The sequence below is a fragment of the Thunnus albacares genome, chromosome 11, assembly GCF_914725855.1.
Source record: "Thunnus albacares chromosome 11, fThuAlb1.1, whole genome shotgun sequence".
In the NCBI taxonomy this organism is placed as follows: domain Eukaryota; kingdom Metazoa; phylum Chordata; class Actinopteri; order Scombriformes; family Scombridae; genus Thunnus; species Thunnus albacares.
In genome coordinates this window covers 4,756,084-4,769,545 of record NC_058116.1, presented here as the reverse complement: position 1 = coordinate 4,769,545, position 13,462 = coordinate 4,756,084, and the positions used below count along the sequence as shown (strand labels likewise).

The 13,462-nt window shown below is 41.1% G+C and overlaps 1 long non-coding RNA gene across 1 annotated transcript in view; it reads left to right on the top strand.

Moving 5' to 3' along the window:
• Positions 1 to 13,462, top strand: part of LOC122992645 — a 24,016-nt gene extending 10,554 nt beyond the window's left edge. The window contains exons 2-3 of the long non-coding RNA XR_006406086.1: positions 252 to 417; positions 12,943 to 13,462. This is a non-coding gene — a long non-coding RNA (uncharacterized LOC122992645). The remainder of the gene's footprint in view (positions 1 to 251; positions 418 to 12,942) is intronic.

The following is a 13,462-nucleotide window of genomic DNA, read 5'->3' as shown; positions in this document are numbered from 1 at the left end:
TAAATTCCCACTCATTGGGAAATATGCAGTTTGACAATCCCTTTGTTTTGGGGTCTCTGTGTTCAGAAGCACATGTAATGGTGTATGAAGATGATGGAAGATACACGAGGCAAGCTAAGTACCAATGTGCTTGTTGTGCCTCAGTATAGACTGAAACAGCATCAATAACAGTATCTATCTATCTATGAGATTCCTCTTATATGTTGTGTTGAGAGATATATTCTTTTGTTTCCTTTTCAACCAATTGCAAGGCTCCACAGCAGACCTAACGGCAGCATGTCGGTCCTCTCTTCCATCTGAGCGCAGCTGCCAGCAGCACCTCCGCCTGAGGACAATGGTCAGCCACCCAGTGAAGCATCCGTAAGCGGGAGTGACAGCCAATGAAGAGCAGAGAGGCACAGACATCAGATGGTAAAGGTAAATAATCTAGAACACAACACAGCCAAAACTTCAACCTTCAGAGAACGTTAATCCAAATCCCTGGAGGGGGTAAATGAAAGTGCAGCACATCACAAGGGTCTGTCCATTTAGAGCTGGCAGGATTCAGCCCCAAAGATCAACTTGAAATACATGAGTTTTAACAGTACAACTCCCACCTCTGCATAAGTGTCCAGATGAATTCAGCCCCTGGTGTTGATCTGAAGTGAAAGTAGACCACCTTGGTGTGAGGTGTCAAAACGCCTGCAGGTATAAAGTACACCTGTCTGCTAATAGGCAGAAAAACATCCAAGATCAGCTAACACTTTGGCCCAAGGATGTGAAACACATCAAAATGTATCTGACGCTTCTTTTTTCAAATGAAAAAAATAACAAATGCATCACAGACAATGACTAACAAGATATACAGACGCACTGTAACAACAAACCACCACATTACATAGAAAATAAAATAACATGTCCTCTACTGTAGGCTACACAGCATAAATACTTGAGATTCCACAGAGAATTGAAATTATATACATTCATTTCTTATTAAAATCTGGGGAAACCTGTAGAGCCAAGAACTTCGCTGGATAAATAGGTTCACATGCAGTGTAATTGGGTGTTTGAGTGGCGGCCACTTGCAGACCAAATGGATGAACGGACAGGGAGTATATATGCTCAGTTAGTTAGTTATTTGCATAAAGTTGTATGTTACATTGCGTATTTGGTGGATGTTCTTTGTCATTCTTAAGCATTTTCCTTGTGAAATGTTGCAATCTTTTGTACTTCACTGGAATTATTTCATCCCTAGCTTTAACAAAAATGACAAGACAGGACAAAGAAGACATGAAGGCACATCTTCATGTCTGAAAGAATCTAATCAGTTAATTTGTAAAACTTGTTTAAGATTCATGAATTGCTTTTAGAGATATTTAACATCCTGTTTGTGAACATGCGTTGTAAGCCTTTTGTCAAACAAAAGAATATTTTCTCCATCTTGTACTCTGCATTCCAGCAGATGGAGGGAGTGTGGAGCTATGTATGAATCTGGTTAGGGCACTGAAGGAATCTGGCCATTGGTCTTTACCAGGGCAGGATGATCATAGACAGACTGGCGGGGGGCAGGGATGGTTATATGTATGTGTGTACCAATGGTGGGGGGTAGTAGACGTGTTTACTATGGGTAATGAACCAATCAGCAGGCTGCCCAGAGGGGGATGTGGGGGTGCCGGTTAAGGGAATGGGGGTTGCCCCCCATCTTCCCTCTCCCAAATGTGGGTCACTACCCATCCTCCGGTGATTTCTCTCATGTTTCTGTAGGAACAGTAACCCTCCTGCTACCACCCCCAAAACCCTTATCAAATCACTTACTCATTAATGATGCCCTTAATTAAGATGTGTTGTCTCGTTAGCTCTCTCCTGATGTCTCACATAGGTCTTGAACAACCATCCATCCGATTCATTGTTATTATCCAGCTACTTCCTGATTCACTTATTGTGGGTCATTTCATGTGACAGGAGATGATGATGTCTATAGGAGGCCGTCTATTTGTGTGTACCTCATAGGTCTTATTAAAAAAAACAACCCCCTCCTGTTCCTTTGTCTCTCTCCTACAGGTCACAGTGTAAGAGAACAGTATTTATTGGATTGACAGCATGCACTCGAAGAAGTTAAATGTCTTCTGGGAACCTTTAGGGATTCTTCAGAATGCAATCAGATGAATGTTAACAAAACAATTAGAAAAACAATTCATTAACCTTGATGTACTTCAGCAAACCTCTACCATATAAATATAGAAGCATCATGATTTTTTTGTCAATTGAGGAACCTTTTAGCTTCCTTTGAATCCTCAAAGAAGCCCCACTGACCCACTAGCTTTGTAAGCTAATGGGTCAGCTTTGCAAGCTAGTGGGTCAGTAGCAGTCTTTTCAAGTTGGGTCCTGACTGTTTGAGGAAAAAAAATAGAGAAAGGTCAGCAGACATGCAAGGCCCAGGAGACTCATGGATTGGCTTTAAGTGGTTGCCCCCCGTAGGCCACATGCTCACAGCATGAAAAGAGCAGGGGCGAAGTCACTTTATACCTTCCCTAATCTCTTTTTCTGGTCAAAGAAAGACCTGCCATCACACAAAGAAGAATCTTAATCCAGTACATTGCTTTCATCTGAAATAGAAACAGTGTAACAGTTGTCTGTAATGTCAATGCAATCCATTTAAGTTGATACACAGTTTCACATATTTTTAATGTTGTTTTTTTTCTGCTTAAGTTTGTGAAGTAAATTTTCATTTCTGATTGGTGGATATCCGCGTTAGAGTAGTGGTTATAATTAGATCCAGGTCAGCTGACACAAACAGACACAGGACTGCTCTTTTTTATGTGAAGTGACCGCATCAATACACATGATGCACAAATGATATTGGGGGCGGGGATGTTTCAGATTTGTTCATAATATGATCAAAATTGACCCATCATCTCTATATGATACAGATTTCCAGTGGACGGTCTCAAGTGATTTTAAGGCATGGGGTCTATGTTGCAGACTTTTGAGGTCTTGTTCTGCCCATTCTGCTGTTGAAAGGTTCCATCTTGGCCACTTTGCACTTTGATTTTCATTTCTTTCTTTCCCTAGATACCAATGCAATTTTGATATTTTTTTCATTTTCATTTCATTTAGGCTCAGGTACCACAGGTGTACATTGAGTGACCAGAAAAATAATAACATCCTAAGGCGATGCTTTAACTTACTACTAGTTGAAATATACATTTTTGTTGAGACTACTACTTTGTTTGTCTGTTGACTCAATTCTGTGGTACATTTTGAAGCTGTTGTCACAGTTTTCTCCTAATTTAAAATGCCCAGTTCCCTGTGTACTGTAGTTCACGTCACAGCTAACCCCTTTGTTGGTCCGTCAAAGGCTGCAGAGAGACATGTTTTACCTCAGATTCATGATGCACAGTGTTAAAAGCCGCCTCTTTTCATCTGCCATGCAGCGATAAGCTTCACCTCGACCAATCTGGTGCCCAGACCAACTATAGGAACCACTAGTGCAACAAGAAAGACATGATCCCTCACTGGCTTCCCACCCACAAACATGGTCACTGGTATTCATTGGAACACAAACACCAGGGAGGAGAAAGCATCACCTGGAATGAAAACCTGAGTCTCCCTTACAGGTGGTGGGTGAGAATTTACATTAAATTAAAAGGAAAAACCTGAATAAAATAATAGAGGCGGCTACTGAATGTTTAGGTATGAAAAATGATGTGAATCATGCTGTGGGCTTTGTCACTCATCTTTATATTCAGAAGTGTTTCTAATATTTTGTCTAACTAATTAACAGACTTAGAGCAAAAATATTAGAAAGTATACTTCAGTTCAACACTACACTACTTCAAAAATGAGCATAAAGCTGAGTCAACACCTCACTGAAAACACAGCAACACAGTAGCTCCAACAACTCCTTATCAAAAAAGACCCAAACTGAAGGATACTGCCCGTGAACCCTCTGTGCCCTCAGTCACTCTCCCTCCCCTCCCGCTGCCTCCCCTCCTTTCTTACATCCACCCATACCTACACATACATTCACATGTGCTTGATCACTCATTCACACATGCACTTTGGTCATGGTTCCTTGCACCCCAAGCCTTCATCCCATAGGTTCAAAGGCATAGTTAGGAGGCACAGTTAGGAGGCAGAGGCGGTAGTGGCGCGGTGGAGGACCAGGTACCAGTCGTTGGGAGTGATTTGAAAAGCCGACGCAGTTTTAAGACCTGCAGCGCCGCCTCTGTGACCTAATACCCGTCAAACATCACACAAATCCACTTCAAGGGGAAGGATTGAGAGAGAGAGTGGGAGAGAGAGAGCAAGAGATCAGACCAATCAGGCTGCTCATTAGCCCAGTTCACTAATCACTCTGTCACTGAGCATTTCATGATCCGTCCATCCTAAAAATGATCAGCTCACCGCCACCGCTGCTCAACCTTTAACACTACAGGCCGCCGCATTTAGAAAAGCAGGTTGTTTTGAATGTTGTGTGAGTTGAGAAGGGTTGGGTTTAAAGGGGGGCGGAGACTGGGTGATTGTGGGGTGGGGGGGGAGTGTTTTAATAATAAGCCGAAAACAGTCTATGTTGCAATTATCTCACTTTGCTGCACTTACAGAATGCTTGACCTGCTTCTCAGCATTGATATGGCACATTTCTCAGGGCGAGGCGGGGGTCGGCACAGAGGGTTCGAATCTACGTGGGAGTGTGTGTGGGGAAGAGAGATACTTTTGACCGCGTGTGTGAGAAAAACATGTATAAGTGTGATTGTGTGTGTGTGTGTGTGTTTTTTTTTTTTTTTTACCTGTCAGCTGCCCTGTGGTAGGACTGAGGCCGTGAGAGCCTCTGTCTTCATGGGTGGGCGATGGAAAGGTGAAGAGGTTAGAAAGAGGGAAAAGTTAGTGTTGGCTGATTTACCTTATCACAAGACCCAAATACAAAAAAAAACAACAAATTCTTTTAGAAGTAGGGCAAAATACACATTTATGAGAATACACACAGGATATTGCCAGAAACAAACATATCAAAGATGCTGAATTATGTTAATAACATCTGTATATTTGATTGATGTTAAGTATGTAGATACAAGTTGTCTTGCGTAGATGATTTCAAAAGAAGTGCTGTGTATGCCAAGAATAAGTGTCGGGTATGTTTTCTATAGACTGAAGGGTTGGTTTTCTCAAATTACAAAAAACATATTGTTTCACTTACCTAAAGTGGTGTCATGCAGATAGTTGTTTTATTAGTCCAGATTTAGAGACTTTTAGTCTTTCTAAGTGATTTCAGATATCACAAAACCTGGAGCAATAAATCCCAAAAATATTTGCATGGTTATAGGTACTTGGGGTGAATGTTCTTCTGAGAATTTAGGTCAAAGATTCTTCAGTCTTCAGTAAAGACAAAATTTAGCCTCTAAAACCACCAGGCTATTATTTGTCAGTGGGAAAAGATAGTTCTTTCCTGCCAGTTGCTGGTCATGGCTGCTGTTTTTATGAGACGACTGAGATACCATTCGCAGAGCAGAGCTCTGATCATAACAGAGACATTTCTAACTTTAATCCGTCATTTAATCCCTTTAACTTTTCAAACACTATTCTCTGCATGCTAAAAAAAAATAGATGCACATACTGCTGCCAGTAAACCGTGAAACTAAAGTGTTAGCAATGAAAAATATCTTTTAAAAGGAAACAAAAAGATGCCAGTAGAACTAAAAAAGCTCTAAGGGGATGTAGAGGAAATGATATGTTCACTTAGAGTCACAAAAGAAAAAACATAATCTCATCTCTCCTCTTGGCTCTGTAGAGCAGAACGTCTATTTCCACTCAGGCTTTGCCATCTGATGGATGGTTAAATGTGCTGCTGACAGATTTCCGTTTGTCAGGAGGGGACATCTGTCAGGAGACATGACTTGACTGGGATGCATTCCACCATCAGGTCTTTGGCATACGCAGAGAAACCGCTCTCCCACTTTCATTATTCCTGCATGAGTCAGATGGAGGAACAGCTGCTCAGGTGACTCAGTTGGAATTTGAAAGACGAAGCTTTTTGAGCTTTAATTTGTGTGCGTACTTGTAAATCAATCTATTTGATTTGTGGATATTCAAGCTTAGCTCCCAACTGTCCAAATGTTGTTCCAAATCTTTATTTTGAGGAGGTGAAAAATCAATTAATATCAAGCGACAAGAATGCCAGTTATCAAAGGAAGAAGCACCTCAACCTCTTCCAGTTGGTGCTGCTGCTGTTGGTCTTGGATTGCTGGAAGTTAAAAATGTGACAAAGTGCAGCACTTCAAAGCAACAACAGAGGACAATAGTGGTTTCACCATAGCCAAGCCAAAAGTATCATAATTATCATAATCCTGAATCAACCACACTTCACTTGCCTTTCTTGGGATCTGGGGCAGCAGCAGCACACCTCGACAAGTTGAAATATATTTTTTTCCCCGTAAAGTGGTGAGCTGTTTCAACGGAGCGCCTGGGAATGTGAAAAGCTTGACAAGTTCACTGGAAGACGCCGTTAAAACCACAGCTTGTCTTTAAAGCTCTGCGCTGCTGTGAACTAAAAGCTCACAAGACCACCAAACATGTTTTAAATAGTCTGAGATTTACAGTAAACACTCACACAGACTGTACAGTGACACACCTGGTCCAGAGGCAAGAGTGTGATGGTGTTAGCCAAGACTGAGGAGACAAATGAAAGGAAGTTGGCATCATATATGAGTAGCAAGTCCAAAGATTCATGAAGGATATTAAGGATGTGTCTTTTCTGGCTCCCATAGAGGCAATATGAAATATGTTGTGTGCAGGGGGGGGGGATTGTGGAAAGGACTTCTCGGCACTGATCCTTCGTGTTCATAGATGAATAACTTGGATTTTCTCCATCGACTTTGTTTTTCTTTCAAAGCTGGGTTGATCATTTCTAAACAAAGCCGAGCCTCAGAAATTTCAATAAATAAGAATGCATTCTTCTTTTATGTGTGTGTGTGTGTAGCTATGCAATACCTGCATGTCACTTGATTATTACTTTATCTATGATACTTTATTTATGTTTTTGCCTTCGAGTCTGAACTTTTAAGTCTTCATAGATTCAAGTCTCAAGTAAAGACTGCTATGCACTGTGTGATTGTGGGCCATCAGTAGGACAATCTTGTGAGAGACATAGTCAAATCTTTGGTTGTTGATCCAAAGCGGTGATCTTGGAATTGCACTTAGAGTCTTTGACGACCAAGGCAGCCAAAAAAATTAAAGGAGCTTGGTTTGATCCCCGGCTTCTCCGGTCCACATGTCAAAGTGTTCTTGGGCAAGACACTGAAGCCCAAATTGCTCACCTTTCATGGTAGCTCACTGCCATCAGTGTGTGTGTGTGTGTGTGTGTGTGTGTGTGTGTGAATGGGTGAATAAGACTCTTATGAAGCACATTGTAAAGCCCTTTGAATAAATGTAGCCATTTACTATTTAAAACATGAGAGTGGTGCAGAAGGGTGATGTGAATATGAACTTTCTTTTGTAGCACCATTATTCACTAGGCATTCATAGTCCAATTTGAACCAGAATGGTTCTCCCACAGTTTGACATAAAATACACCTGTAAGATTGCTGTTATCACACATTCTATAGGCGCCTCATAGCAGTCATTTCTCAGGTCCTCATTCTTGTGACGTAAGTCTGTCATGTCTATGGCTCTGGATAATGTGAACTTAATGCTGTTACTTTTCTCCTAGTAGGAGTAGGGACGACTCAGTGGCTTGGGGGTTAAGGTACCGATCATCTACCTCAGCATCTGGCCAAGGACCTTTGTTGCATGTCATTTCTCATTTCTCTATCCCTTCAGTTCCTGTCAGCTCTCCACTGTCAGTTGTCGAATAAAATGCCCCCAAAAATAGCAAATATGCAAATAAGGTTTCTTGCAGCTTGCGGCGTTACCTGAGACAATGAAGCAAGGCTGAAATAGTCTTTGCAAAACAAATCCTTACCTGGACAAGAGAAAGTAAAAAGTATCCTTACCAGAATAATATTTCCATGCTATAAGATACAGTGTTTCTGTATAAAACAAGGTTGTGTTTATGTATTAGTTTACACTGTCTCCGGGGAAATCATAGTGTGAATATTTTGGCACTGTACTGTCTGGATTTATGTATCAGTGACACTGAGTAAGAATCAGGTCAGATCCAGCGTTGGCACGTGGTGCAGGTTTAATGCCTTTATTTAACTGGGTTTCTATTGTTCTTCACTGGCATTCACATGTCTCTTTGTTTTCAGTTCTCCTCTTCACCCCTCTTCACTTTGGCAGACAGTGCATCTCTATTATCACCCTCACTCTCTCTCTCTTCCTCTCTCCCTCAGCATGTCACTGTAGACAGACAATGACAGCAATGCCATCAGCTGCCAAACCCACAGTCATAATTATATACCTACTGGTGAGTCAGACCGCCCTCTTGTCACTCAGAGCCACAATAAACCATGACAGCAACTTGAGTGAAACACCTGGCTGAATGTCTCGGAGGTGACGAAAAGCTAATGTGGTGGTGAAGTGTGGCGCCATGCCACAAGCACACTCATGGCCCTGTAATCTGTGGCAGCAGGAGGAAATGGCTGACAGAATGACTTCCGGAAATGTCAGATTTGTAGTCACACAATCATAAAACTTCCCATGACCAATGTGTAAGACAGCAGTTAAAGCCTTGACAGTATTAAAGCATTCAAAGATGGTTGTTTTGAATGGTAATGTTTCTAAAACCCCGGCAAATGTTTATTTTATACTCAGTATTCAATTGTTTAAGTGCATATAATAAGCCTGGGATAACATACAGTAGCTGTATTAATTGGTGGGAAATATGTAGAATATAATAAAAATAAGAATTATATTATATTTATATTATAAGAATGAATGACTTGAAAAGTCAAACTGTATTGTGTTTTGGAGTGGCTAAGTGCATAATATAGCAAACTTCCATCTATGATTTTTGATGGTGCACTGGTTTCCTCATATGTTTAAAACACTATGAAAACACTTTCTTTTCAACAAACATTTTCCAACATACCACGACACCAGAGGAGTTGCTCCCAGTAGTTGCAAAGGAATGTATAGCATGCAAAGCATCATGTAGTGTAGTATACATGACGCAAGTTTCAGAGTTAGTCATCATCAGCGTTAACCATGTGTTATTCTTTCTCTCCCTGTTCTTTCCCCAGTTTCTCTGTTTTTGTTATAAACTTGTGTTTTAATTTTTAGACACAGTTTATTATCTACACTGCTTTATTTTGATGTACAACCACCTGCAATGTTGCTAATAATCCTTGATTGCTCAGCAAAAAAGCAGCACACAACTATTGCAAATACATTAGGTCAACTGACTCCTGGCCTCATGCTTGTAAATATCTTGGCAACACAGATATCAAGGTCTTCTGAATTAAAAAAACAGGTATGTCTTCTAGGTATGTTAGTTTTAGGTTTTAGCAAGCAGCAACTATCACGGCTTGAGGTTGAGGCCAATGTGTAAGTACATGAAAGTGAAATGCCACCAATTGCCACTAGATGCTGGCTCCAAAAAGTCCCTGTCTGCAACTGATTTCCATTCAAAAAGCATCAACTTCTCTCTAGACTAAGTCAATCATTTTTTTCAACAAGTCTCAATATCTAAATTCTGGCCATCTAATACGTGTGCTGGTGGTCATTTTTGTTGCTCCATTAATAAGATTTGAAGACTTCTAGTAGCTTTGATGTCTGTCATGCGGGCGTTGATTGATGACAGTTGGCTCACCTGAGTCGGACTATTGTCACAATATTTCAATAAGTTTAAAGGGGATGTATTATGCTTTTCCTTATTTTCAGACGTGTATATATATATGATGTCACACTGTCAGATATTCATGTTAAAAGTGGCCGACGTGTCAAATAACGAGGTAGCAGTAACCCCTGTGAGCAAAAAGCAGAACAGAGTGGGCTCATCGGGAGGGGGGCCTTAAAGAGACAGGAGCTAAAACAGAGCGTAAAGCTGTGTCTCGAATGACATACTTCTGTCAGTACACTTCCATGTGGTAGACTGTGTACACTATGTACTTACTCACGTGTGCGCAAATTTCGACAGGGGAGTGTTGTCTCAAATCAAACACGGCCGTTGTGCACTTACTGGAAATGACGGTCGCAAATTAGCATTAGCTACCGTTAGCATTACTAAATTAACCCTGATGGCCTATGTCTAACAACAGTATAGTGGTGCTTAGTGTGAAAAAACACATGTATAACTTACATTTATTTGTATAATGTGACGATATTGACCATAGTTACAACGTCTTCAGCCGCCATTTACAGTTTGAAAAGTGGTCCCTCCCCTTCCACTACGTAGCCAAGATGGCGGCCATTGAGGGTGAGAAGTGTCCATAGTTCCACACTCAAATTTTGACCGTTTTGAGTGCACCATCCGGGTACTCATCGTGCACTGCATTTTTCCATACTCCTCAGTGTGAACACATTTATGCACTCAAATGTTTCGTGTAAGTACAGAAGTATGCGATTTGAGACACAGCATAAGAGAAACTGTATATTGAGGGGCTGCATAAAGGGCCAGTTAGGTAAATAAGGAGTTTTTTGAACTGTGAGTCATGCAGAGCTACACCAATAGAGTCCAAAAATAAAAATTTAGAGCTGAAATGAGCATAATAGGCCCTCTTTAACATTACTTGATAACAATACCTGACCTGTTAGCACAATTTAGCTAAAGTAGCTAAGATTAGCTCAAGTATGCACTGCTCTGTGGGTGTAAGCTAGGTCTGAGGTAGCAGGGTGTTTCCAGAGCGTGAAAGGCAACCCCCCACACTTCTTATTTGGAAGGTCCTGGCTCTAAACAGAAGAGATGGTGTGACCATAAGCTGCAACTCTGGGCTTCAAACTGGCTCCAGTGCAAACCCGCGGGTGACGTCACAACTCGCTACGTCCATCTTTATATACAGACTGTGGGTTTTAGGGTGTTGGCAGCTGTATCAGCACACAGAACATCTCTATAATCAAGTGTAAATAGGTCAGTATTTAATAGGTTTTCATATAACTTCCATGGGGACTCTTTTATTCTCTAGGTATTTGTCTCTCTTTCTCTCAGCGTCACCACTCTTCACATGGAGACCCACTTTTCTCTCTGAAGAGTCCTCTTCATCACCTCTCTTTTTTGTCTTTTCTGTCTTTTCCCTTCTGCTTCTGGTTTCTCCAGGCTCTCAGTTGACCTTCCTGCCCCCTCTGCATGTCTCTCCCTTCCCAGAGCTGCTCTCTGCCAGTCATGTTTCATATGTTCCCATAAATGGGCGTTCATCACCCACTGGCACTGGTGTAATCGCTAACATGGCAAAATGACTACACTAGACGTCCCCTCATGTTAATTTCAACGTGCAGTTCTCGGGTTGCCAGCTTCTGGCTCTACACTGGTTTCCTACGTTGACATTAGTGCAGAAGCTCACAGGCGGGGAGGCACATTGCTTTGCTGCGTGACACCAACGCAAGCACTGACACACACGTGCAAACGCACACATACTCTAGCATGTGTGTACATGTATATTTGACTCAGAGAGATGGATGTCAGTATAATGAAAAGATCAACACCAGGATAGTCGACGGAGTAAACAGACACTGCTGTCTGTTTGATAAAATGCCTGTCAGGTCACAGTCATTCTTAACTCATAGACATCATGCTGAGAGCTTGTTGCTTCTCGGAAGATTACCAAATGAAAAGAGGTGGATCCGGGGCAACGTGTGACCTGTAATCATAATGCTTAAAGGAATACTCCAGTGAAATCATATGTTTTGAGTATGAAACGTGCATCAAAATGTCCAGAGAAGCTTCAAACAACTCTTGTATATATTAGTATTTTCCAAAAATTCAGATTTCCCCCCCAAATACGCTAAATACACAGCTCCCATTTGTCACTAGCACAGTTATCTGTTTTTTGCAGTATTGCAACATTTTTAAATCGGTCATGAGTGACAAACATGAAGAGCTAACAGCAACAAATTGAGTCTGTGTAATCAAACCATCTCTGCATAAAAAAAACTTCTCCACTGACTGTCTGTATGCTCAGTGTTTTCCATACAATCAATTTTTTTTTTGCAAAAACATGGCTTCTGGTTGTGTCTAGCATGCTCAGCTGTTTGCATTTATCATCCAGAACCAATATAAGCAAATTTAGTTTAGCATGTGACAAAGGAAAACAGCCATCCTTGCAATTGATAAATGCAAGATGTGTACTTGGCTACATTTTGGTCAAAATATAAACATTTTAATACATTGAGTATACAGGTGGACAGCACAGACGTGGATTATGCTGCAGCAGTGGGTTGAAAAGTTTGAGACGTTTTGATACGATTTTTGCTGTGAAACTGGGTCACTGCTGGAATACTTTGTTGTGAGTCACCTTTAAGCCAACAAGGGGTGAGTGAACTTCTTGAAAAAATGCATTTGTCAACTAAATGTTTCAGCAGACTTCAAGACACTTCACATGATGGTTACTTACCAAATAAAGTGAATGATTTCTTGGTAATGACATCATTCGGAAGGTAATTTTAGCCATTTCCATTGTGATAATCTGACACAAATGATAAGTTCTAAATGATAAGGTTCTCCATCACCTGAAAACCTTCAATGCAACAGATTGGTTCTTGCCATGTTGTGCAGGCTTAATGCATACATTATAAACAAATGGAAAAACACTTCAACATATATGGAATCAAAGATATATGGGCTTTAAAAAGATGGTATTGTTCCTCAGAAAGTCAATAAGTGACTAAGCACCATGGTTTGTCATAGTTCAACCAAACACTGTTTATTTAATAACTACTTGATTCTTGATGAATACAGCTGTTGTATTTGCACACTATAGGGTGCCTTGAAAGCAGCGTTGTGTTATTTTTGGATTAATGGAATCCAGCGTGCAGAATCAGCTGGACTTCTTGCATTAGTTAATCCATTCTGAATTCTCCTTAATTCTCTTCCAGAGCTTTCACTGTCTATTAGTCTGAGGACAAGCATGAGCCAGTCAGATAGGGCCCACACCCTCCCTGTTTACACTGACACTAATGACTTGTCCCTCGCTCCAGCCCCACCACAGCCATCCACACATGGAACTGATTCTGTCTGTGTGCAACATCAAGACCGCCTGTCGGATCGCTCCACCGGCATCATCCTGTAAAACAATCTGTTACTAAGGCAACAGGTGGTATTGGAGTCGTCCACAATTTAATCAGGAGCAGCAGTTGATTATTAGAGGGCAATCACTGAAAAGAGAGTGGATGGGCCAAGGAGAGCTTTAGAGAAACACAGTCGGGATGACATCAGTGTATGTCCACACGTGCACATTATCTGGAAATAGAGTCATTGTGTTTGTCTTGGCCAGCTTATCTGTAATTTGCTATTATTGGGCTTTTGCTAAAAGCTTGTGTCAAAATGTGAGATGTTGCAGATATCATCTTGCATGCGCCAAGAAAACTGTTTAAATAAAGATTTAATGATCCTTAA